Source organism: Melospiza melodia, chromosome 15 (assembly GCF_035770615.1).
Source record: "Melospiza melodia melodia isolate bMelMel2 chromosome 15, bMelMel2.pri, whole genome shotgun sequence".
Lineage (NCBI taxonomy): Eukaryota > Metazoa > Chordata > Aves > Passeriformes > Passerellidae > Melospiza > Melospiza melodia.
In genome coordinates this window covers 4130676-4142711 of record NC_086208.1, presented here as the reverse complement: position 1 = coordinate 4142711, position 12036 = coordinate 4130676, and positions in this window count along the sequence as shown.

The window sequence follows — 12036 nt, the reverse complement described above, 5'->3', positions numbered from 1 at the left end:
TGGGCACAGCTCCTCTCTTCTCACACTACAGGTGTCAACACCAGGCTTCACATCATATCCACAGCCTCAAAGGCTGCAGAGAAAATCAGGGGTGGATGCTGCCTTTTGGGACATTTCCAGCGTTTCTGACAGGGCAAGCAGTGCCCTGGAAAGCGCTGACCCAGCTGCCCAGTTACAGCCATGATGGGCCAAGCAAGATGTAAGAGCACGAAAATTCCAATGAATATTCATTTCAAAACTTGCTCAAATATTCCCAAGGTAAATGTGGCTCTGTATTAACTTCACTCTGCACACTGAGCACATTGGTATTGCAGACAGAAAGCTGCACAACCAGATAAAAACAGGTTTGGGGTTCTCTCACCGGTGCAGGACAGTTTTAGGTCCCCCAGGATTGCAGTGCCCTGCAGCTCTCCCTCCTCATGTGCTGAAGGAACATCTTCCCCCAGGCACAGCTCAGCCAGGCCTGGGCCAGCAGGTCCCAGCAGGCTCAGAGCAGAGGGCAATTCCCTTTCAGCTTGCATTTTTTCCAGAGGTGTGGAAAAAGCCCCCTCTGAAGAGAGCCACGGAAATGCTCTCTCAGGACATTCAGCTCAATTAGCTCTGCTGGCCTCAGAGCCAGGGCTGCAGCTCGGTCTCACAGGAACAGGGCAGCACAATTAGCCAGGGAAGTCCAGAGCAGTGAATCCCAGTGGGAGGCAGATCTTCCCCCAATAACCCAACCACTCGAGCTCCTCCTTCAGTCACAGCTCCTCCTCCACTGAGTCTCTGGATTTTCAAACCCTGGTTTGCCCCACTCTGCTGACACCCCTTCCATCCATTCCCATTCCTCACACCCCGCAGCTCTTCCCAGGCCATAACTGGGATGATTTGCAGATGTGTCTGTCCTCCAGCTCATCTTTCCATCCCCTCCAAAACACAAGCCCTGCTCCTGTGGATGCATCCATCACCCCTGTGTGCTGCTCTGGCACCGATATCCCTGTGAGATTCCAAGTTTGCATTTCTAACAGCTCCTCCAATGTTTGTACCCGGCTCCATCCCTGCCTGGCCTCCTCTCTCCCGTTCCAGGAGGTCTCCAGGAGCTGTGCGAGGTGTGGGTGCAACCGGGATCCCAAATCACTGTGTCACAGCCGGGGACCTCCAAGCGCCACCTTGGGACCGATCGGCCCCGGTGACATCCCAGGCAGCTCCGCACAGCGCCAGGAACGGGGATGAGGATGGCAGGGAGGGGCACAGCACAGCGGCACCTTTGTGTTGATGCTGATTCCCTTTCACGACCGGGACAGGGCTGCTGGGGTTTGTTCCTTGAGCTTCATCCGCAGCATCAGCCTCATCACAGGCCTGAGACAGCAGGAGGATGGCAAAGCTCACGTACAGCCAGCAGCAGCCAAAGATTTCTGTGTTACAGAGCATCTTAAAAACTTTTTAACCCATAGCATATTGCTAAAGCTTACAGACAGTTGTTTTAACCAATTACTAAAAGTACACGCACACACCTGCCTCACACAATACTTGCTGGTCTTGTTTCCATTAACAATACACAACACGCATTATTAAGCTTAAAACCTTATCTCTTAAAACTGAGATTATGAGTGTGTAGTTTAAATAAAAGTGTGTAATATCATACAGAAAACTTAGAGTTTAAAGTTTTAGAATATGGTACTATATATAAAACTAAGAAGTTTTAAGGCAGTGACTAGCGACTAATTTCTTCTTCAGAGTTTAAGCAGTGTTTTATAATTAAACAGAAAAGTCTACATTACAAAACACAAAAGATTAGTTATTGAGTTAAAACTGAGTAATTTGAATATAATTTCTTAATTAAATAGTTTAACCTTAAAAAACCTTTTAAAAACAATTAACCATTTTATACCTTACTAGTAAAATACTACAAAACTCACAGCTTACAAGTCTGTGATATAAATAAAAATAATAAACACCTAAATCTAAACCCAAAATGTCAACACTTCAAACACTTCAATCCCAACCTTAACAAAAACAAAACAAAGAGAGAACCAGCATTTAGTGGTGCCCCAGTGCAAATTTCTGCCTTCTCTCAGTGCTGGAAACCAATCCCTTCCATGCTCTTCATTCCCATAAATCACAGCCCCTCACTTTCCACCTGTAAATCTGGGGAGCAGCACCCTGTGCTCCATGGGTTAAAAGACACCATGAACTGTTTGGGATGGTGGTTGGGCCTCTCCATCCCGTGCCAGGAGGGTTACCCTGGCTCTCCCCACATCAGGGAGCACCAGGATGAACCAGCACTGAAAAAACAACGCCCAGCCAGGAGGGATTTGGGGAGGGGCCGGGCCTGAGCCGCCCCCAGCCCTCCCTCCACCCTGTAAGCTGAGGATGCTGCAGCTCTTTCCTCATCCCACTCCTTGTTCAGTGGCTTGTTCTGCTCCGGGCTCAGAGGGTATTTCAGCCATCTCAGTGCTTCTAATCTCTTCGGGAACATTGCTGAGAAACACAATTTCAAGCCTCCCAAGATGTGACATGACTTGTAATTTGAGGCAGAGGTGAGAGCCTACCACCCAAGGGACAGAAAACAAACTGCCTCTGCAGGATTCTGCTCCCTGTGCTGCTCCCCTTTCCAACTGAGCCCCAAAACCCGGGGCTGGGGTCTCTGGGCAGCATCTTGTGGGAGCACTCCCCAAACTGGGGCAGGGGCTGCCCACACCAGCGCCAGGTAATTCCGGAACATTCCGCCCCAGGTCCCAGTGCTCTGGCGGGTGATGCTGAAACAAGAGGAGAAATAACACTGGGGCCAAAACAAGAGGAGGCAGAGGAGTGGAAACAAATCTGGCATTAAATCTCAGCACCAGCAAAGCCAGTAGAGCATCCCAAATTTCACTCTTTAAAAAACCAAAAGGAAATCTATTATTGATTTTGCCAGGGAACACAGGGATTCTGCAGATCGATGTTCGAGTGCTGGCAGGACCCATCCATGGATCTGCAAACCCTCAAGCCCCCATGAGGGCCTGGCTGGCAAAGGCATGGGAAGGAAATGAGTGGGATGGAGCTGGCCATGCTGGCACATGTGCCTTTGTTTCACATCACAGGAGGAGATAATAACCACCTGTGATCCTGTAAATTTTGATTTACACTCCAGCATCCCAAGCAATGCTCTGTTCGTGGCTCAGGTGTTAATTGGGAGATTCCTCCTCGTTTGTGAATGCAGCAGCTCCCCAGCTTCTTGGCTGGGTGATGGTTTCATTATCATTTCCTATATGTTAGCTTTAAATCCCCAATAATCCCACACGACTGGAGCCCATTCCAAGTGAGCAGTGAAATCCAATTTAGGATCCTATTCTCTCAGGCTGTGTAACCAGAGCCCGCTTCGTGCAGGCACAAAAATCCAATTCAGCTTCTTTGCCTCTCAACAGCTGCCCCCATGAGACTTCTCCAGATGAAAAAAGCATAAACACAAAATCCCACAAGCCACACTGGGAGGTCTGAGCCCCTCTGGGAAGGCAGGCACTGGGGGAGGGGGTGTGGGGCTGCTCCTGCATCCCTCCTGCCCCCAGAGCATCCTGCAGGATGTTCTCTCACATCATCCCCAGCTCCATCTCCAGGCACTTTCCAGGTAACCCTTCTCCCATACAGCCTATTCCCAAAGCAGTTTGGTCCTCTAAGGCTTCTCAACCATTCTCATTTAATTTTATTAATCCCCATTAACCACACAACACTCACAAGTCACTCCAGTGCCGGATATTTAAAGATTGCCCAAATTCAGTGACTTACCTTGTGTCAGTGCCAAGCTGAGGATGTTCCCTACATCCCAGGGCTGGAGCCATGCTGGAAAATCAGGGTTGGGAGTCAGTGATAGCACTCCCAAAACCAGAATTTGGGCAAGACTGAGTTTTCAGTAGGACTGAATTTCCAGTTTCCTGAATTGTCTTTTCAAGGTACTGGATTTCAGACACTTTCTTCTAGAAATGATAGGAAAAGGCTTTGTCACCCAAAAGGGCTGCTGTCCTCACTGCAGAGACAGAGGTGGCCAGGAAGGGCTGCAAGGAAAGAATGGGAGCCAAACTCATCCCAGCAGAAATCCTGACTGGATTCAGTCATCAAGCTTTGCTTCACTTTAGATGCAGCACAGCAAACTCACATTTCCTAGGCAAAAAGTCTTTTGAACCAACTCTTCAGTGTTTTGGATGCTTACAAATCACAGGAATGGACGTTTTGGAGCACTTCTGGATGCCTGCTTTCAAACTGGGGAGATTGATAGAGCCTGACCTTCCCCACACACTCTGTTTGACAAAGGAGCAGTTCCAACAACCACATCCCAAAGCTACTCCAAAAATCCATCCTCACAGCCTCCCTGCTCTCTCCTGCTTTCTTTACAGCTGCCTCAGCCTTTCTTCCTCCTCCAGCTTGAGTTCTTCTTCTTGTGGTTAATTCTCCCAGGGTCTGGGTTCTCTGGGGATCATCTGCACCCACATGGAGATTTCTTGATCCTTTCTCCACACCCATCCTGGCAGCCTTGGCTTTCACAGGAAAGTCTTCTGGTATGTCCCTGGCCCTTCTAACAAGCTAGAAAATAAAAATAATGGTTACCTGTACAGGAATTGAATTTTATATGCCTCCCTAAGAGTCTGTGGAATGAGCAAAGTCAGCAACAAGGGGGAATTTTCATCCATTTAAGGAGATGGGGTGAGGAGAGGGGTGCATGATTTTGGGGAAGTAGGTACAGCTCCTTAGCAGGGGGTTCTGATGGGGTAAGAGAGGCTGGGAACGTGCACGGGGTCAGGTGGAAAGGCTCAGAGGATGTAGGAGTCGGGGGGAAGAGGGACATTGACTGGAGGTGAGGAATGGTGAGGAATGGCTGAGGAGGTGATGGAATGGCTGAAGCACACCCATGCCTCAGGGATGGGGCTCTTCTCTCACCTTAAGCACTTTTACCCCATTTCCTTCTCCAACTAGTCAGTCTTTGGTGGCTCTTGTCCCATTCCTGTCATTTTTCCTTCCCTATCTCCATCTGCAGTGTGACCTGGGCGCACTCCAGTGCACACAGCCGGGGGTTCACCAAGAGCACATCAAATGGAAACACCACAGAGGATGTTTTGTGTGGTTTTTCCAGTGAAACAGCTCCATTTGTGCCATGTCAGTGGATGACAGCTTTCCAGGGGCTCAGTGAAGCTGCTGGTGGGCTGCAGGAACTGAGCTGCCAGTCTCCTTGACATTTTTGGTATGCCTGGAGAGCAGCTCTCCCGCATCCCATGGGCACCACCTGAGGTCTCAGCGAGGCTCCATGCATCTCCAGTCCCACCAGCTCCTCCCCACACACGGCACATCCATGGTCCCACCAGTATTTGGGGCTCAAATAGGCTCCAGACAGCTCAAGATATTTTTCATGGGTAAATAGACCCTTTTTCCTCCGTGTCACTGGCTCAGCTCCAGCCCAGGGTCAATGGAGACAGAAAGTCATTGCCAGCTGATGAATTCATGCAAGGGAATAAGGCATTGCTCTCACTCTAGTTATGGGGAGACAGATGTCCACGTTGCAGCTGCTCCTGTCACACCACTGCTAACCAGGCCAGAAAATTCCCTTCCCACCAAGAAAAGTCAAATACCCACAAGGGGATTATTTCTGGAGGAACCTTCTCCACTGCCTTGTGCCTTCACAGCAAAAAGCCAGTGGCTGGTTCCTTCCCACCAGCACATGGCCTGGATCCTCCACATTGCCAGTTTTTATTGGGAATCAGGCAGGGAATGCTCACAGAAACCCTGCTTGGTTAGGGGAGAAACTCATCCCCAGGACCTTCTCTCTGACTCTTTCCACAGGTACTGCATTCACAGGAAAATGTCACAGCTGGCCCTCATCCTCCTCCCTGCCATCTACAAACTGCTGCTCACATTCGTGGACTGAAACAGCTCATGGGAGGTCCAACATCTCACCCTCCAGGAGGAACAGGCAATGACCAAAGCAGAAACCACCCTGTAAGCACCTCCCTCTCAGGTCAGTGAGGGGGGACACCAGAGAGTGCCCACATGCAGCTGAAGAGGCAGTTTCTGCCCCAAAAGCCCCAAAAAGGCAGTTTCTGCCCCAAAAGCTCCACCTTTGACCCCTGGATTTATGGGGTGGATTTAGTGGGTCCTTGGAGCAGCAGCCCAGGTGCTCTGGGGGAGAGAAGGGAAGGGAGCCAGGCAAGAAGGCAGCAGGAGATGGGCAAGGGGAGGCTGCTGTCACACAGGGCAAGGGGGCACACACAGGGCTGTCCTTGGGGACACTCTTTGCTCCCTGGAGGACACAGCCAGGGGGACAAATCCTGGCAGCAACCAGCCCTCGTTACTATGGTGATTGGTGCTGCCTTCAAACACATCCCAGTGCCACCAGCTGGCTTGGTGGGCGAGCAGACAGCGAGGGATGCTCCAGGCAGCCCAGCCCTCCCTGCTGGGCACAGGCAGGGCAGAGCCCCCCGGGACACAGCCTGGGGGTTCCAGCTGACGAGCAGGTTTAATTGAATGTTTCTCTCTTTATGTTGCTCTTTCCAGCAAATAAAACCAGGGCAGGATAAAAATATATGGCGCTTAAAGGGGACACTGCCAAGGAATTTTTATCTGTTTTAATTTGCATTTTACTCGCCGTTTGTTTGCAGCACTGTGGCTGCAAAATCGCATTTTTTAAAATTTTTTATTGCCTTTCCTGAGTTTTTTGTCATGTTTCCAGCTGGCAAATAGTGACTGAGGCCCCTTGTCCCACTGCTGTCCCCCAGGCTGCTCCCACCCAGAGAGAGGTGCAGGTAACCCTGAAGACCACAGCAGGGTGATGCTGTTTGTCCCAGCCTTGTTGTTATTATAGCTTCATTTATACCCTGGCTCCTGGAATTAACAACTGGAAGGAGGATATTAGCCTTTGGATAAAACCCCAACGCTTGAGAGATCCCAGCTATTCTGCCCTGTAAATTTTGATAGAATTTATTGCTCTCTGCTGCATCAGGACCTGAAGGTGGAAATCCAAGGCTCTGGTTTTGTTCTCAGGACAAACTAACGCCAAGCCAGAAACAGTCCAGCTAGAATTCCCCACAACCTCTACTTAGAGCTCCAGGACAAGCCCAATTTCCCTCCTCCCTGCCCGGGCCCTGCTAATTTCCCCAGCTGCCGTGATAAATGGCTGTGCCTGCACAGTGACATCTTTCTAATCTGCTCCAAGACAGATGGGTTCCTCTGCTGGGAGAGAAATCCCACGGCTAAACCTGGCTGGGAGGGAAACCACAGCACTGGAAGCTGGAGCAGTGTGAAGGGGGGAGTGCTGGGCTGGTGCCATGGCAGCTTTCTCTGCTTATTTATCCTCACATTAGGTGAGAAGAAATAAGAGCTTTGGGGGCTTCAGGCGCCATGAGCTTTGATGGGGATGGACAGAGGGAGTATGAGCATCTTGCCTGGCCAGGTCAGTGCACCTGGAGCAACCACCACCTTCCCAGGTAAGGAAACACCTTCATCTTCCTCTGAGCAGCAGGTGAAGCAGCAGCCAGGGCTTTCCAGGGTCGGGGCTTGGCGCTGCTGCTGTTCTGGTGTGCTTGCAGATAAGTGTTTGGGAAGGGAGCACCAGCACACCTTCCCAGGTTTAGGACAGCAGAGATGGGCAACAATGGGCTGAATAGCAGCAAGGCGAGGCCCTCCCAAATTAGCACCAGTGCCAGACCAGGAGCAGGGGATCAGTCCCCAGCGTGTCCCCACCTGAGTGAGACCGCGGCCCGAGCTGGCAGCGGGGTCTGCACGGTCCCTGGGGTCCCAGCCCCCCGGAGCATGCTACCCTGAACTCCGAGAGCATCCATCCCTCCATCCATCCATCCTCCCACCATCCATCACTGCACCCCTCCCTCCCGCCGCCGGCCGGGCGAGCGCGGAGCGCTGGTGCCATCTCCTGGTGCCATCTCCTGGTGCCACCTCCTGGTGCCACCTCCTGGGCTGCCCTGCCGCGGCCGGAGGGACCCGCACCCACCACAGCCCCGTTCCCCGGGACACCCTGAGCACACCCTGGCTGTCACGCCCGGCCGAGCAGCGCCGCCCCAGCCTTCCTCCTGCAGGCAGCACCCACATCTTCCTCAGCTCCCAGTGCCAAGCCAGCCGCCAGAGCCTGCCCTGGCTTGGTGAGCGAGAGCATTTCTTCAGACACTGTCCTTGTCACAGGGAGTGATGGGACAAGGGGCAGGGTTAGTTGGGACATTAGGGAGAAATTCCTCCCTGTGAGGGTGGCCAGACCCTGGCACAGGTTGTCCAGAGAAGTTGTGGCTGCCTCACAAAAAAGGCCAAAATTGGGTTGGAGCAACCTAGGATAGTGGAAGGTGTCCCTGCCCATGGCAGGAGTTGGATGAGCTTTAAATTTGCTAGATTGCCTTTTTAAAGTCCCTTTAAAAATAAAGTCCCCCATTGCTAGATAACCTTTTTTTAAGTCTCTCCCAACCCAAACCCCTCTACAGTTCCACTATCACAAGGTGCCCAAGACCAAGCCCAGCCCTGCCACAGCCTAGCTAGATCCTGAGAGCTCACTGGATACACAAAATCAGCCCGAGCAGCCAGCACAGCTCACCACTGCTCTCTCCAACCTCTTCTCAAGCCCTTACAGAATTCCTCACTCACACAGTGGGGCATTAGTGCCTTGAGAACACATCAGTCAATATCTACCTAGTGTTAAAAGCTGGCTCCTCTGTCTGACAAGCCCTGGAGAAGATGGTGAGCCTGCTGCCTCCAAATCACAGCTCAGTTCCTCTTCCAAGGCATCCTAAATCCCAGCTAAAAATAAATGGGCTGTATTGATTTCCTTTTTAAAACTAATGCTGGGGAGTGATGTGTTCTGTGCCCAAGGAAGAGCAAAAGGCATTAGTCACACAGTCACAGCCCTCCAAACCCCCCACAGGTGTAAATAAAGCTCACCTCACATCAAACCCCTCCACGGGGTGTGGGGGAGCAGCAGCAGAGCTGTGGGGCTGGTCCAGAGGGCTTGTCCCATGCTCCAACACTGCTCCAAGCCCCAGCAGGTGATTTTTCAGGCACTTAAAGCCCCATTCCTGGTCAGAGGCTGTTGAGGTACTCTCCTGGTGGCAACACTGCAAAGTAGCACCAAGTGAAGGGACAGGAGAGGTTTACTCACCGTGCTGGTGACACATCCTCATCCTCTGAGGGGAATGGACTCCCCAAAACTGGGGAAGGGGTGCAGACCCTCCATCCAGGCCCAGTATCTACCCAGGGCCACAGCACAGCTGTGGGGAGAAGGAGCAAAAGCTGAAGGCACCTGAATTTAAGGGCAGCCAGGGTGGAGGGTGTGGTGAGAGCCCAGGTGCATCTTGTCGGGACAATCAGCACCCCCTGCCCAGCTGGATGTGTCCTTAAATTAACAGCTCCACAAGGACGAGGTCGGGTTTGTGGGTGGTTGCAGACATGAAACAGGCTCTGGACTGTGCTTCTGCCACCTAATGCGGAGGGAGGCAGCATCCCCAGCTCCCTGCAGCATCCTCTTCCTCCTTGACTCCATCCCAAGCACATCAGAAGCACCAGACAACCCCTGTGACATCCCACTCCACTCCCCTGGGTGAGCCCAGCACATCTGCCCAGCTGTTCCCAGCCACAGACACCAGGTTCACACCACTTTAGCCCCAAGTCCCCCTGCTCCCGGGGGAAGGGGCGCCTGGCCAGGGCTGCAGTCCTGCCACCTCGGGCCAGCCCCACCCTCCACCTCCAGCTAGGGCACTGCTCCAGCCAGGTCACATCCCAGGGCTTTGTTTCCTTTCCTCTTCTAATCCCTGCAGCACATGGGAAGGCAGATGCTGAGAAGCCAAATCCCAGCAGCATTCATGAATGTGCTCTCCGCTGCCAGCGCCGGATGGGATATTCCTTCCAGAGGAGGAGAGGAATGGGCCATTCCTTCCAGGAGAGGAATGGGCTATTCCTTCCAGGGGCCGAGAGGAATGGGATATTCCTTCCAGGAGAGGAGAGAAATGGGATATTCCTTCCAGGAGCTCGCTGCTCTCCTCCCTCTGCTTCCCCAGCTGCTGCTGGTGGGTGGCACAGGGGAGCCAGGCCCTGGCACAAGGCCCAGCCAGGGTGCAGGGTGTAGCTTTGGGGGGAAAAGGCAAGTGGAGGAGCTGAGCTCTGCTGCATTGAAGGGTGCACAGGCAGCCTCTGCCCTGCAGGTGAATGTTGGCACTCCAGGGAAATAGTTGCCAGGGGTGGCTTTGCCCGTGCCACGCAAACACAGCTGTCCATGGGAAGGGCTGTCCCATGGAAAGGGCTCCCAGCTCACCAGCCCTCACAGGGCTCAGATGCAGTGGGTGAGGTGGGGTTCCCGTGACAGCTGGGGTGCCCGAGAGGTGCCCATGTGAGCGGGGTGCCCGCAGGCATGGCAGGCCTCTGGGTGGGGGGCTGCAGCTGTGGACCCCCTGGGCAGCCCTCCCCACCTCCCTCTGTACCGGCTGCCCTGGAAACACATCCCAAATAAAGCTGGGCTGGGATAAATAACTGCGTCCGGAGGCCGGCGGGTCAGCCAGCACCGGCAGCAGCAGGAGGAGGGGAGCAGCCAGAAGGGATGGGAGCAGTGGCTGCCTCAAGCACCGGCCCCAGGACTGCAGGAGAAGGAAAGAATTAAATTTTTCTTTTTTTTTTTTCCGTCCTTCAAGTCCCCCCAAGCCTCCAGCCCCCCACGGTGGGCACTCACCAAAGGGCAAGGGCAGCCCCCATGCCTGCAAATAATGGAGCTGGCACTGGAGCTGGGGTTGGAGCTGCCTTGGGGGGAAGGACGAGGGTCCCTGAGCAGAACCAGGCTGCCAGCCCTGCCCGGAGGGCGAAGACACCGCTCAGCGCTGGCCCTGCCCCTCTGCTCGCAGCCAGATGTTGGCTGGGAAAGGGAAAAACAAATCCCCCGCTGCTGCCGGCGGGCCTGGCTGAGGGACGGAAATGTGCTGGCCAGATGTGGGGCACGGGGCTGGGCTCGGGGCTCGCCGAGGGGGTGGCAGCAGCTGCCTGGGGCAGGACTCGCTGGGGATGTTCCAGGAAGTTTCCAGCAGAACTTGTGATTTCCTTGTTGGAGGGGAGGAATATAAAAATTTAAATATTTAAAAAATGTAAATATTTTAACATTTAAATATTTTGAATATAAAAATGTAAAAAGCAGTGGAAGTTTTCCTCTGTGTTTGCTGTGGACAGGTTTGGACAGATATTTTCCCACCAGCCTCCTGCCTGTGGAGTGGACCCTGAGCATCCTTGAGGGGGAGGATACTCAGGTTGCTTGGAACCATTTCCCTGCTCAAGCTGTACTTGCTGCCCTCATCCAAGCCTGATGCTCCCATGGCAAAGGGTGATTCATTCCCAGTGGCCCAATGAGCAAAGCAAACCTGAGGACAGAGAGCCTGAAGTAGAGCCAGGGATGCCTGTTGGTGGGCTGGAGGTAGTCCTGGTGCTTTGGGGATTGTCCTGGTGAGTTGGAGGTGGTTCTGGTGGGTTGGAGATGGTCCTGGTAGGTGGGACAGGAATGGATGTGCACAGCCCACCTGTTGCCCATGGCATGATGGGGACAGCAGGGATTGAACTCCACCCTGAAGGCTAAAGCCCTGCACCCCCCTCTTCCTTCATCAGCCCCTAAGAGGGGCAAGGAGAGGGGACTGATGAGCACAGAGAGAGAGAAAAGCCTCCCAGAGCCCTCAGCAGACCCTAAGATAAAGAGCAGGAAAGGAAAAACTTTGCAAAATTGAATCTGCTCAAATCAGCCGGCATGGCTAATATGAAACCCCCAGACTAAACAGAATTAGCTAATGAACTTACTGAGCCCCTGGCAATTACTCAGAAAAAGTTACTGAAAAAGCAGCGCATCCCAGGTTTATTTAATGTCTTTATTAATGATCTGAAAGCAAAAGTAAACAACAAATTAATTATGTTTGCAGATGACTGTACGCTGGAAGGTGTTGCAAATGCTGCCAAAGACGGCAAAGTCACGCTGAGGGCCCTGGAGGGGTTAGAATGAACCCAGCAGGAAACAAGGCACATGTCATCCATCAGCCAAGCGTGGCACGGGGGGAAAAGGGCCTGAAACCCAGGCTT